The sequence below is a fragment of the Muscardinus avellanarius genome, assembly GCF_963383645.1.
Source record: "Muscardinus avellanarius genome assembly, chromosome: 7".
In the NCBI taxonomy this organism is placed as follows: Eukaryota; Metazoa; Chordata; class Mammalia; order Rodentia; family Gliridae; genus Muscardinus; species Muscardinus avellanarius.
The window spans coordinates 113,600,277-113,612,788 of NC_137793.1; positions in this window are offsets into that span (position 1 = coordinate 113,600,277).

Sequence of the window (12,512 nt, forward strand, 5' to 3'; positions counted from 1 at the left end):
AATATGCATTTGACATTAAAAATAGCAATTTTCTAGCTGGGCACGGTGGCACACACTTGTAATCCCAGCATTCCCGAGGCTAAGACAGGAGGATCACAGTTTGCAGACAGCCTCTGCTACTTAGGCCCTTTGCAACTCAGTGAGACTGTGTTTAAAAATAAAGAATAAAATATAGAGCTGGGGGTGTAGCTCAGAGGCAGAATGCCCCTGGGTTCCATCCCCAGTACCACAAAAAGGAAAAAAAAGTATTCGATTATCATTACTCTTCCTGAATGGAGGGCCTCCTAGGTACCATTACATCTAACGATCACAATTGCACTTTCTAGATGGAGAAAGGAGCCTTTGAAAGGTCTGCAGCTGCCAAGAGAGTGGCAGGACCAGGAGGAGGACCCCTGCCAGGACCATCTTTCAGAGTGCATGGTTAGCATAGAATGTCCCTGAAGAGCTCATGCATTAATATTCAGAGTTGATACAATTAAGTCATTGTGATGGACTTGCTAGGTGGTCACCGAGGCAGGTGGGGTGTGGCCTTGGGGGCTGTGTTGTGTCTTTGGATCCCCTTGCTTGCTGCCTCTCTTGCTTCCGGACTCTGTGATTTGAGAGCAGGGCCCTCGCTCTCTCCCTCTCTGCTCTGGCCTCCATGATGTGAGAGCAGAGCCCTCGCCCTCTCCCTCTCCCTCTCTCTGTTTCCCACAGCCATGCCCTGAGCTACACAGAGACATAAACAGAGCCCAAAATCTCAAAAAAGCCGTGAGCAAATAAATCTTCCTTCCTCCAAGCAGTGTGGTCAGTTGCTTTGTATTATGGCAGGGAGGATGTTGACCAAGACACAGAGAAACCGCCTCATAACCATCCACCTCGCAATTGAAGCTAGAAACCCATGCTACCTCCTGCTCATAGTCACAAGTCTCAGTGATTCAAATCCATTCTTATTTTCCAGAGCCATGCCTTCCAGTCCACCACCACCACTGGGTCCCTCTGTGGCCCTCATCGTCTCCTGACTGTCAGTAACCCTGGATTTTTAGGTCTCTCTGGGCTCCTTCACCTCTAGTCTACTCTCTAGTCTACTGCTAGTGATCTTCCTACTACACGGATCTATAGGGTCTTTCAAGCTCAAAATCCCTGCGGGCTCTCAACTGCTGAGAGTGTGAAACCTAACCACCTTGTCGATCTTTACATTCTTCCAAAGTAAAAACTAAACAACTTTCCTTCCCATCTCATTTTCATCCCCTCATGGTACCTACCACATGAAGACACTGTTACGTGTATTTTTGAATGTTTATTATATGAATGACTCCAAATCCTAAGCTCTTTTCATTTGTTCTTCTAGAATATCTCCCTAGATAACCCAGATCAGCACAGGTATGGGTTCACAGGGTACACAGATTTGAAGATAATTAGTAGATTCTGGGCACATGATCCAAACTCAGTGGGAGTGAAGGAGGTTTTCATAGGACCCTGAGTTATTCTGAGGACACAGAAGCCCGGAGGAGGAAAATCCGGTGACCCTAAAATGAAAGAAGCAGGGTCACAAGGGCAGAGTTTACCTGCTCTTACTTTTGCCTTCAGCAGATCCAGATTCAAACAGATGTACATGAGCTTTAGGTTTAGTAGCCTTTCTTCATAATCATGAATTGACCATTCTTATGCTACTTTTTATCTATAAATGACATCATGTGTGTTTGTATCTAACAATGAAATATGCTCAAAATAAAAAACATTTAGAGATATAAAAATCAATTTGAACAGAATTTCCAATATTGTCTTTCTGTATGCCAATGGGTCATCCCAGGCCCGGAGGCTCCTCTCCCTCAAATGAGCATCTTTTCAGTGTTCTCGGGGACCTAGTTTGGAGAGACAGCCAACATTAAAAGTTAAAGAAACGTCGAGTGACACCTCTCCAGGCATCATGGGAGACCATCCCACCTATTTTTCTCACTTCAATATTTCTAATATCCCTATAAGATAAGCATGTTAATGTCTTCCCAACGTTCCTGGATTGGGGATTTAACACCCAATGCAATGTCCATCCAATGTGGGAATGTCAAGAGGTGACTGGATCGCCCTCGTGGGTGGATCAGTGTTATACCATGGAGTGGGCAGGGAGCACCTGGGCGTGGCTGTCTGCCACAAAGATGTTTGGTCTCCTCCTTCGTGTGTTTTGCCCACCCACCCACCCTTTCGTCTTCCACAATGGGATGACAGGGCAGGAAGACCCTTGCAGACAAGATGCTGCTGCTCTGCTCCTTGGCTTCTCAACCTCCAGAGCTGTGAGCCAAATAAACATCTATTGTTTATAAGTTACCCCGCCCATCATATTCTGTCATAGCAACATGAAACAGACTCATAAATTGGTGCCCAGAGTGGGGTTGCTGTAATAACAGAGCAACTTTGAAATAATGCTGCTGCTTTGGAACTGAGTAATGAATGAATAAAGGCCAGAAGAATTTGGATGCATCGGCTAGAAAAAGCCCAGATTCTAGTCAAAATGCAATGTTTAGGGTGACTCCGATGAGGGCTCAGAAGAAGAGATGAAGGGGACATCTAGAAGTTCTTAGCAGTCACTTACATAGACTTGACCACAATGTTAGCAGAAATTGGAGAGTAACGGCCATTCTGGTGAATGTCAGATGACTGAAAGGAGACTAAGGTATTGAAAACGAGCACAGGCCATTCTTGCTATAAAGTGGCAAAGAACAGGGTAGAATCGGGTCCATAGACTGGAGTTTCAGGAAAGGTAGATATCTGGCAAAAGCAATGTCAATGCAAAAAATCAACTACATTCAGTAAGAGGTGAGAGAACAGAAATGACAGGAAAACAGAACTTACAATTAGGAGGGAAGCTATGCAGAAAGACAGGAACCACGCAGCCTGGCTGAGTGACCCTGTGCCAGAGAGACTGCTATAGGCAGAAGGGAGACAGGTGCTCCTCGCTGAGATCATGGAGCAAAGACCCTGAAGCATTTCTGGGATTTGGGGAGAGTGGAGCAGCCTGACACCCCCATCAGAGACCCAGGGAATGACCTTAAGGACAAGGGTTCCAGAGAAGTGCCCCCACTTCAGCATTCACCCCCGGAGCTCCCCAATCCTTGACACGGTGCTCCTTGGATGCCCGAGCCTGGTTTGAGTGGCCCAGAATGGCTCAGGCACCGGCCCTAGAGGGCACACAGCAAGGCTTGGCTATGTCCACGCAGAGCTAATTCTGCAGAATGCAAGGGCTCCGGGGCCAGGGCTGTCTCTACAGAAACTACAGAAGACACTGAAAAGAGTCTGGAGCCCAAGGCAGAAACCTGCCAAAGTGACGGAGCCACTGCGGAAACTTCCTGCCAGGAAAATGCCTACTGGAGACTCTGAAATTATAGCTCCCAGCATGTAACAGCAGCCCAGAATGGCGGGAGTTGTGACGCTGCAACCAAGAAGGCTCAGGTGTGGACTGAGCCCAACACAAGATAGACTGGAACAGAGAGGGTCACTATCAATTACAGACCAGGAGACCGAAAGTCACTGAGATCCATACAACCTGCCTAACGTCTCATGGCTGGTAGGTGGTGAGCCAGGCATGGCGGCGCACGTCTGTAATCCCAGTACTTGGGAGACTTAGACTGAAGGATCACCGGCTCAAGGCCAGCCTCAGGCACCATAGAGGCCCTCAACAACATGATGAGATGCTGTTTCAAAATTAAAAATAAAAAGGGCTGGGGCATAGCTCAGTGTTAAAATGCCTCTGAGTTCAATCCCCAGAACCAAAATAAAATAAACAGTAAGTGGTTAAAAAAAAACACAAGTCAGGCGTGGTGGCCTACACCAGTAATTCCAGTACTTGGGAGGCTAAACAGGAGGATGGCAGGTTCAAAGCCAGTTTCAGCCATTTAGTGAGACCCTGTTTCAAAATAGAGAATAAAAAATATAAAAATAAGAACTGGGAATATAGTTTGGAAGTAGAATATCCTCAGGTTCAATCTCCAGTACAAGAAGGAAAAAAGAAAGAAAGAAATAAAGAAAGGAAGAAAGAAAGAAAAAAGAGAGGAGGAGGGAGGGAGGGAGGGAGGGAGGGAGAGAGAGAGAGGGAGAGAGAGAGACAGACAGACAGACAGACTGCTAAGTTGCTGCGGCTGGCCTCAAACCTGTGATCTCCTCCCAATTACTGGGATTACATGAAACCCAGAGTATCGAAGCTTGCAATTGTACTTTGAGGTCTATTCTACTTGAAAGAGGCTTTAATTTTTGGAATTTGTATTCTAGTAGTAATCATCACATATCAGTCTCAGTTAACACTCTCACTGCCATAATCCACAATGACTAACCTCACAAATTAGATGAAGGAAGATTGATCTGCTCACAGTTTCTTGGAGATTTTAGGTCTAGTCCATGTTAGGCCAGGTCTGCATAGCTCAGGGCATGGTGGCAGGAAGCAGAGAGGGAGAGAGGGAAGGCTCTGCTCTCACATCATGGAGGCCAGAGCAGAGAGAGGGCGAGGGCTCTGCTCTCACGTCATGGAGGCCAGAGCAGGGAGAGGGAGAGAGCACACAGACTCTGCTCTCACGTCATGGAGGCCAGAGCAGGGAGAGGGAGAGGGCGAGGGCTCTGCTCTCACATCATGGAGGCCAGAGCAGAGAGAGGGAGAGGGCGAGGGCTCTGCTCTCACATCATGGAGGCCAGAGCAGAGAGAGGGAGAGGGCGAGGGCTCCGCTCTCACATCATGGAGGCCAGAGCAGAGAGAGGGAGAGGGCGAGGGCTCCGCTCTCACATCATGGAGGCCAGAGCAGAGAGAGGGAGAGGGCGAGGGCTCTGCTCTCACATCATGGAGGCCAGAGCAGAGAGAGGAAGAGGGCTCTGCTCTCACATCATGGAGGCCAGAGCAGAGAGAGGGCGAGGGCTCTGCTCTCACGTCATGGAGGCCAGAGCAGGGAGAGGGAGAGAGCACACAGACTCTGCTCTCACGTCATGGAGGCCAGAGCAGGGAGAGGGAGAGGGCGAGGGCTCTGCTCTCACATCATGGAGGCCAGAGCAGAGAGAGGGAGAGGGCGAGGGCTCTGCTCTCACATCATGGAGGCCAGAGCAGAGAGAGGGAGAGGGCGAGGGCTCCGCTCTCACATCATGGAGGCCAGAGCAGAGAGAGGGAGAGGGCGAGGGCTCCACTCTCACATCATGGAGGCCAGAGCAGAGAGAGGGAGAGGGCGAGGGCTCTGCTCTCACATCATGGAGGCCAGAGCAGAGAGAGGAAGAGGGCTCTGCTCTCACATCATGGAGGCCAGAGCAGAGAGAGGGAGAGGGCGAGGGCTCTGCTCTCACATCATGGAGGCCAGAGCAAAGAGGAACACACAAGCAAGGGGACTCAGAGACACAAGCACAGTCCTCAAGGCCACAACCCCTGGGACCAGCTTCCCCAGTCACACCCACCTGCCTCGGGGATCACCCAGTAAGTCTATCACAATGAATTAGTCCACTGATAAGATGACAGCCCTCCAGACTTAATCATATCAGCCTGAACATGAACGCACGAGCTCTTCAGGGAACATTCTGTGTCTGCCCACACAGTATCACACGTCACATTATCACAATACCACATTTTACGTATCAACATCGCACGAGTCTGCATCAGCTCCTTAGGACTGGGAGCTGTTGCTTGTTCATCTTCGTCCCTGGCACCGCTGCCAAGAGGTGACTCAAGAAGGGGTCAGGAAATCAATGGAGACATTTATTTTTCATGTTGAGATTAAATGATTCTTCTCATCATTAAATCTTTTTTCTCTTCCAGTTTTATCCCATTCAACTTTGCTACTGTGTTCAGTTAACAAGCAGTATGAAAAGTGAAATATTAAGGTCACATCCTAGGAGAAAGGCAGGATGCAGAAGAGCCCTGCAGAGCTCTGAAAATAAGCAGAAGTGCCCGTGCTTCCGAGAACCGCCTGCAACCTTGACCCGTGCTCAGAGAAGAAATGGGGCTCCTGCTGGGCTGTCCCCAACCCCAAATTCACCACATTCTCTCTACAGTCTGCCCATCTGTGTGTCCATCACTCTTTCTTTGATAGATTTTTTGCAGCCATGGACCAGGGAGTCAAAGAAAATGGTGGCCGGGTGTGGTGGCGCACACCTGTAATCCCAGTCCCGTGGAGGCTGAGACAGGAGGATTATAGGTTCAAGGCCAACTTCAGCAATTTACTTAGTGAGACTTTGCTTCAAAATAAAAAGGGCTGGGCGTGTAGTTCAGAAGTAGAACACCTCTTGGTTCCTTCCCCAGTACTGTGTGTGTGTGTGCGCGCACACACACACACACACACACACACACACACACACACACACACAGTTCTTTTTTACTCCAAAGTACAAGGACTAAAACTAAAGGGGGCTGTACAGTGGCAAGGTTCAGGCACGTGAGTGGCCCCTCGTGGCTGAGAGCTTAGAGTCTAGTCAGGCAGGAGGCCCTGTGATCTGACGCTCCAGTTCAGTTTGCTAGCATTTTAAGAATTTTTGCATGCTCATCAGGGATATGGGTTAATAGTTTCTCTCTCTCTCTCTCTCTCTCTCTCTCTCTCTCTCTCTCTCTCTCTCTCTCTTTCTCTGTGTGTATCTTTGTCTGGTTTTGGTATCAGGATGATGCTGGACTCAAAAAGTATTTGCCAGAGTTCCTTCCTCTTAAATTTTTTTGAAATAGTTTAAGAAAAATTGCAATTCATTTTTAAATGTTCCGTAGAGTCCAGTCATACGCCCATCGTGTCTTGAGCTGTCTGAGATGAGCCTTGGTCTTATCGCTCATTATTGGTCTCTTTACATTTTCCATTCTTCGTGACTGAATTTTGACAGGTTGTGTGCATTCAGGAATCTATCGGTTTCTTCTAGGTCTTCTAGGGGTTTTTTTTTCTATATAGTTATTCATAGTAATTTTTTTCCTTTCTTCTTTTCCTTTTCTGTGGTACTGGAGTTTGAACCCAGGGATGTTCAATCTTTTTTTTTTCTAATTTGTTGTTGTTGTGAAAAAGGTCTTGCTATGTTGGTGTGTTGGTCTCGAAGCTGCAATTCTCCTGTCTCAGCCTTCAAAATACTGGGATTGCAGGCATGTACCAGGGGCATTCTATCCCTGAGCTGCAGCCCCAGTCCGTTTTTGTTTTGGAACAGGGTCTTTCTAGGTTGCTGAGAGCCTTACCAAGTTTCCTGAGGCTGTCCTTGGGCATGCAGTCCTACTGTTTCAGCCTCTAAGTACTGGGATTACAGGTGTGGACTACCCTGTCCAGCTCTCATACCATACTGACTGCAGAGAAGCTGAAAGTGTTTCTTCTATGATCTGGAACAAGACAAGGACGTCCACTTTTGCCACTATTTTTTTGTTTGTCTGTTTACAGTACTGGGGATGGAACCCAGGGGCATTCTACCTCCAAGCTACACCCCCAGCCCTATTTTTTATTTTTTATTTTGAAATAGGGTTTTATTGAGTTGAAAAGGGCCTCACTAAGTAGCTGAGGCTGTCTGCAAACCTTCAACCTTCTGTCTCAGCCTCCTAAATACTGGGATTATAGGTGTGCACCACTGCACCAGCAACAAAAACACTTTTATACACCAAAAAAGAAGTGAAGATAGCAATAGCTGCCAAAAAATAAAGTAGTTAAGAATAAGTTTAACTAAGGAAATAAAAGATCTCTACAGTTAAAATCATTTTTAAAAACTAATAAAATTAATTACAGAAATGAAAAATGGAAGGATAGCCATGTTCATGGATGAGAAGAATTAATATGGTTAAAATGACCATAGACTACAGACTCAAAAGTGATTTACAGAATCAATGGGATTACCATCAAAATACCAAGGACTTTCTTCACAGAAATGGGAAAAAATTACCACAGAAGTTTCTTAATCATTAAATCAATTCTGACCGAAAGGAAATTGAGAGAGAGAGAGAGAGAGAGAGAGAGAGAGTGTGTGTGTGTGTGTGTGTGTGTGTGTGTGAGTGTGTGTGTTTGGCAGCATCACAATACCTGACTTCAAAACATACTGCAAAACTCCAGTAACTGAAGTAGCGGGGCACCAGGATAACACCCAAACCCGACACACAGACCAACGGGACGGAACTCAGAACCCGGAATTAATCTGCATACAAACAGTTACCTAGCTTTTTATGACATTTCCAAGAACATACAGTAGAAAAAAGACAGCCTCTCCAGTAAATGGTACAGGAACGCACTGGAGAGCCGTACGCAGAAGAATGAAGCTACGTGGCTTTCTCTCACTGTCCACAAAAATTGATCCCTAGTGGATCAAAAGCATAAATGTATACAATCTGAAACTATTAAATTACTGTAAGAAAACACAGGGGAAACACTTTAAGACATTAGTGTAGGCAATGATTTTTTTTTTTTTAGATAGGACCCCAAAGGCACAGGCAATAAAAGTAAAAACAGACAAATCGGGTTATATCAAACTAAGAATCCTCTCCACAGCCAATGGGAGAAAACAGTTGAAAACTATTCATCTGACAAAGACTTGATATCTGAATATATAAGGAATTCAAGAAGTTGAACACTGAACAATCCAATTTGTGTGTGTGTGTGTGTGTGTGTGTGTGTGTATGTGTGTGTGTGTGTGTGTGTGTGGTAGTGGGGTTCCTGGAAACCCTTCTACCTCCAGGCTACGCTCCCAGACCTATTTTATACTTTTTTTAAATTTGGAAACAGATTCTCTTAAGCCAGTGGGGCTGGCTTTGAACTGTGTGATCCTCCTGTCTCTGCCTCCCAAGGACGGGGATTACAAGCGCTCATCACCACACCCAGCGCTAACAATCTAATTTTTTTTAAATGGGCTAAAGATCTGGATAGACACCTCTCAACAAAAAGACATACAAATGGCCAATAAGTATCTAAAAAAAATGTAGGGAAAAATATTCAGCTTAATTAAAATCTTATTGAGATTTCCCTCGTCAAGGGCGATGTAAATCAAAATTACAGTGAGAGATCTCAAACCAGTTAGAATGGCTATCAGCAAAAAGTCAAAAAACAATAAATTCTGGCAAGGATGCGGAGAAAGGGGACACTTCATACAGTGTTGGTGGAAACCTAAATCTACATAGCCTTTATGGAAAACAGTGCGAGTTCCCTCTAAAAACTAAAAATACAACTATTCTATGACCCAGCAGTTCCACTCCTAGTTATGTGGCCAAAGCAGATGAAATCAATATATCAAAGAAATACCTGCTCCCATTTTTATTGGGGCGTTCTTCACAATAGCTAGAGTTTGGAATCAGACGCCATCAGTAGGTAATAAGTGGAAACAGAGAATGTGTTATACACAAAGGATATTATCCGGTCATAAAAAAGAGTGAATCCTTGTCACTTGTAGCAACAGGAGTGGAACATGAAGTCCTGTCACTGACACGAGCCAGACGCAGAAAGGCCAATGCCGCAGGTCCTCATTCCTCTGTGGCAGCTTAAAGGTCAGTCTTGTGGGAGGGTGGAGTGGAGCTGCGGTCACTAGAGACCAGGAAGGGAAGGGGAAGGTTAAATAAGGGGCAACAAAACAACTGGGCATGGGGGGCACTGGGCATTGAACCCAGGGGCATTCTACCTACAAGCTATACCCCCAACCCTATTTTATTTTTATTTTGAAACAGGGTCTTGCTAGGTTAATGAGAATTTCACTCCTTGCTGAGGCTGTTTTCCTGAGGCTGTCCTCAAACTTGCCATCCTCCTGTCTCAGTCTCTCAAGTACTAAGATTACAAGTATGTGCCACCACGACTGGTTAAGTTCTGACTTTTTCTATCACAGTAATGTAACTGCTGGTTACAACAATCTAATAATATGTTTCAAAATGATTTGGAGAGTATGAAATTCCCAAAACATAAAAATGATGAATGTTGCCGGGCGTGGTGGTGCACGCTTGTAATCCCAGCATTCAGGAGGCTGAGATGGGAGGATCACAGTTTGCCGACACCCTCAGCTACTTAGTGAGGCCCTCTGCCACTTAGTGAGACCCTCTTTCAAAATAAAGAATAAAAAATAGGGCTGGGGGTGTAGCTTGGTGGTCAAATGCCCCTGGGTTCCATCCCCAGACGCCCCCTACACAAAAAAGATGAATGTTTAAAGAGATGGAGATGTTTATTACTCTGATTTGATTATTACACATCATAGCCAGGTATTAGTGACCCTATGGCAACCCAAAAAGATATGCAATCATTATGTCTCAGTAGAAAAAAAAAACACAGAAAGGAATCCCATAGACCTTGGCAGAAAACTTGAAGGCATATCAGCGAAGCCCAGGTGTAATTGTTGCACTTTTATTTCTTGTTTCTGGCTTTACTCTCTTTCTTCCTATCATTATCCTATTACTCTATTTCCAGCTGTTCTTTCTTGTGTGATACTGAGGACTGAACCCAGGGGCATTATTCCACCTCCCAGCTACATCCCCAACCCTATTTTATTTTTTGTTTTGAAACAGGGTCTCACTAGGTTGCTGACGTTGTCCTTGAACCTGAAAGCCTCCTGTCTCAGTCTCCCAAATACTAGGATTGCAGGCGCTCCACCATGCCCGGCTTCCAGCTGTTATTTCTAAATATCAGAGTATGAAGCAATGCCTCATATCCATCCCTGGAGAGGTCCTTGCTGAGGAAAAAAGTGTTCTGTCCACATGCACAAAAAGCACCCCGTGTGCAAGCGAGAGAGCAGAACGGGGGTTTGGGGTGAGGCCGGGGGAAAAAGGCGAAGTAGGAGCCTGCCTTCTCAGAGGAGAGGGAGAATCGGAAACAGGAAAGGGCGCCTTGAAAAGGCTCTGCCATCCCGCAAGCGATTTTGCAGACACCATGGAACCTAAATGCGATTCTAGCGCCATCTCCTGGGAATCCTGGGAACCTGCTCGCCCTGGTCTGGAATGGCGCAGTCATCACCTGTGCTCAAACTCGTACCCTTTGCTGTTAGCGGGCATCTCCCTGGGCTGCCAGGATTGTGGCAGGGACCGTTTCATTCTGCGTAACCAACTCAGGTGATTCCAGTAGACAGCTCAGGATGGAAAGTGCTGTTCTCTCCAGAAGAAGACAAACTAAAGAACAGCCAGTTAGCAAGCTGAGCGCCACGGACCCGAGGCACTTGACAAAATTGGTGTTGGGGTAGAGCGAGGAGGGGGGCTGCCAGCCTACCCGGCTTACACTGTTACATCTTTCTGTGTGTGTGCGTGGCACTGAGGACTGAACCCAGAGGCATTCTACCTGAGCTAAACCCCCAGCCCGATTTTATTTGGAAACAGGGACTCACTAAGTTGCAGAGGGCCTCGCTAAGTTCTTGAGGCTGTCTTTGAACATGAGATCCTCCTGTCTCGACCTCCCAAGCACTGTGCCACTGTGCCTGGCTTTGCACTGTGTGTGTGTGTGTGTGTGTGTGTGTGTGTGTGTGTGTGTGTGTGTGTGTTACTAGAGATTGAACCCAGGGGCTTTCTGCCTCAGAGCTATACTCCCAGCCCTATTTTTTATTCTTTTTTTTTTTTAAACAGGTCTCACTAAGTTGCAGAGGGCCTAAGTAGCTGGGAACTCGCAATCGTCCTGTCTCAGCCTCCCAAATGCTGGGATTACAGGCGTGTGCCACCACACCCGGCTGCACAACCCCTTTTTATTGTCACTTCTTTTATGGGGAGGGACAGGGGCCCTTCTGTCCCGATAGTCCTGGGAAGTTAAATCGCACTCTCTCAAAAGTCTAGACCATACCATCACTACCACTACCACTGCCACCCTGCCAAGCTGCAGCCATTATAGAAAATTGAAGTCCTAACACAAAAGGAGACGTTCCCAAACCTCTAGGGCCTGCCAGTATCAGCAGGCTTCTTGTTTTACACTCAGTCCTGTCTGGCAGCTTCTAGAGCATTCTGTAGTTTGGAAAGCTCTATGATGCCCTCTGGCCCACTACTTTCTGTGGTTTGCAGGCCAATGTCTGCACTAGCCAGTGCTCTAGCCCCACATGTGGGTTTCTGGCTCATCTCAAGATCGAGCCCCACCTGGTGGCTTCCTGCAGGCCCAGGTCCACACAGCTGCTGCTTCACTGCCTATCTGTTCTCTGACACTGGGGATTGAACCCGAGGCATTCTACTTCTAAGCCACGCCCCCAATTCTTTCTTTCTTTTTTTTTTTTTTTACAGGGTCTTGCTAGGTTGCTGAGAGCCAGTCCAGAGTGGCTAAATGGCTGGGGCTGGTCTTGAACCTGCGGTCCTCCTGTCTCAGCCCCCGCACCTGGTGCGCTAACCTCAGGTCTGGCCCTGGCGCTCCTGCTTCTCTCCCGGCCCACTCCACATCACATGCCTGGTAGGGATGAGTCTGCAGCCCGCCTCCCCGTCCTCCTCCGTTCACCTGCCCCACGCTGGCCAAGTCTTCCTGAAGCCCTTGCCCACCATCAGTGCACAGGTTGAGGCTGGGCGAGAGGCCAGCGGCTCTGTCCCCACACGCAAGGCCTTGGCGACGCCTAGACGCCGGGAGCCGGCCCACAGCCCCAGCCACACGCACCGCACACCAGCCTCCAACGCGTTTCCTTTATCCAGGAAATGAAGC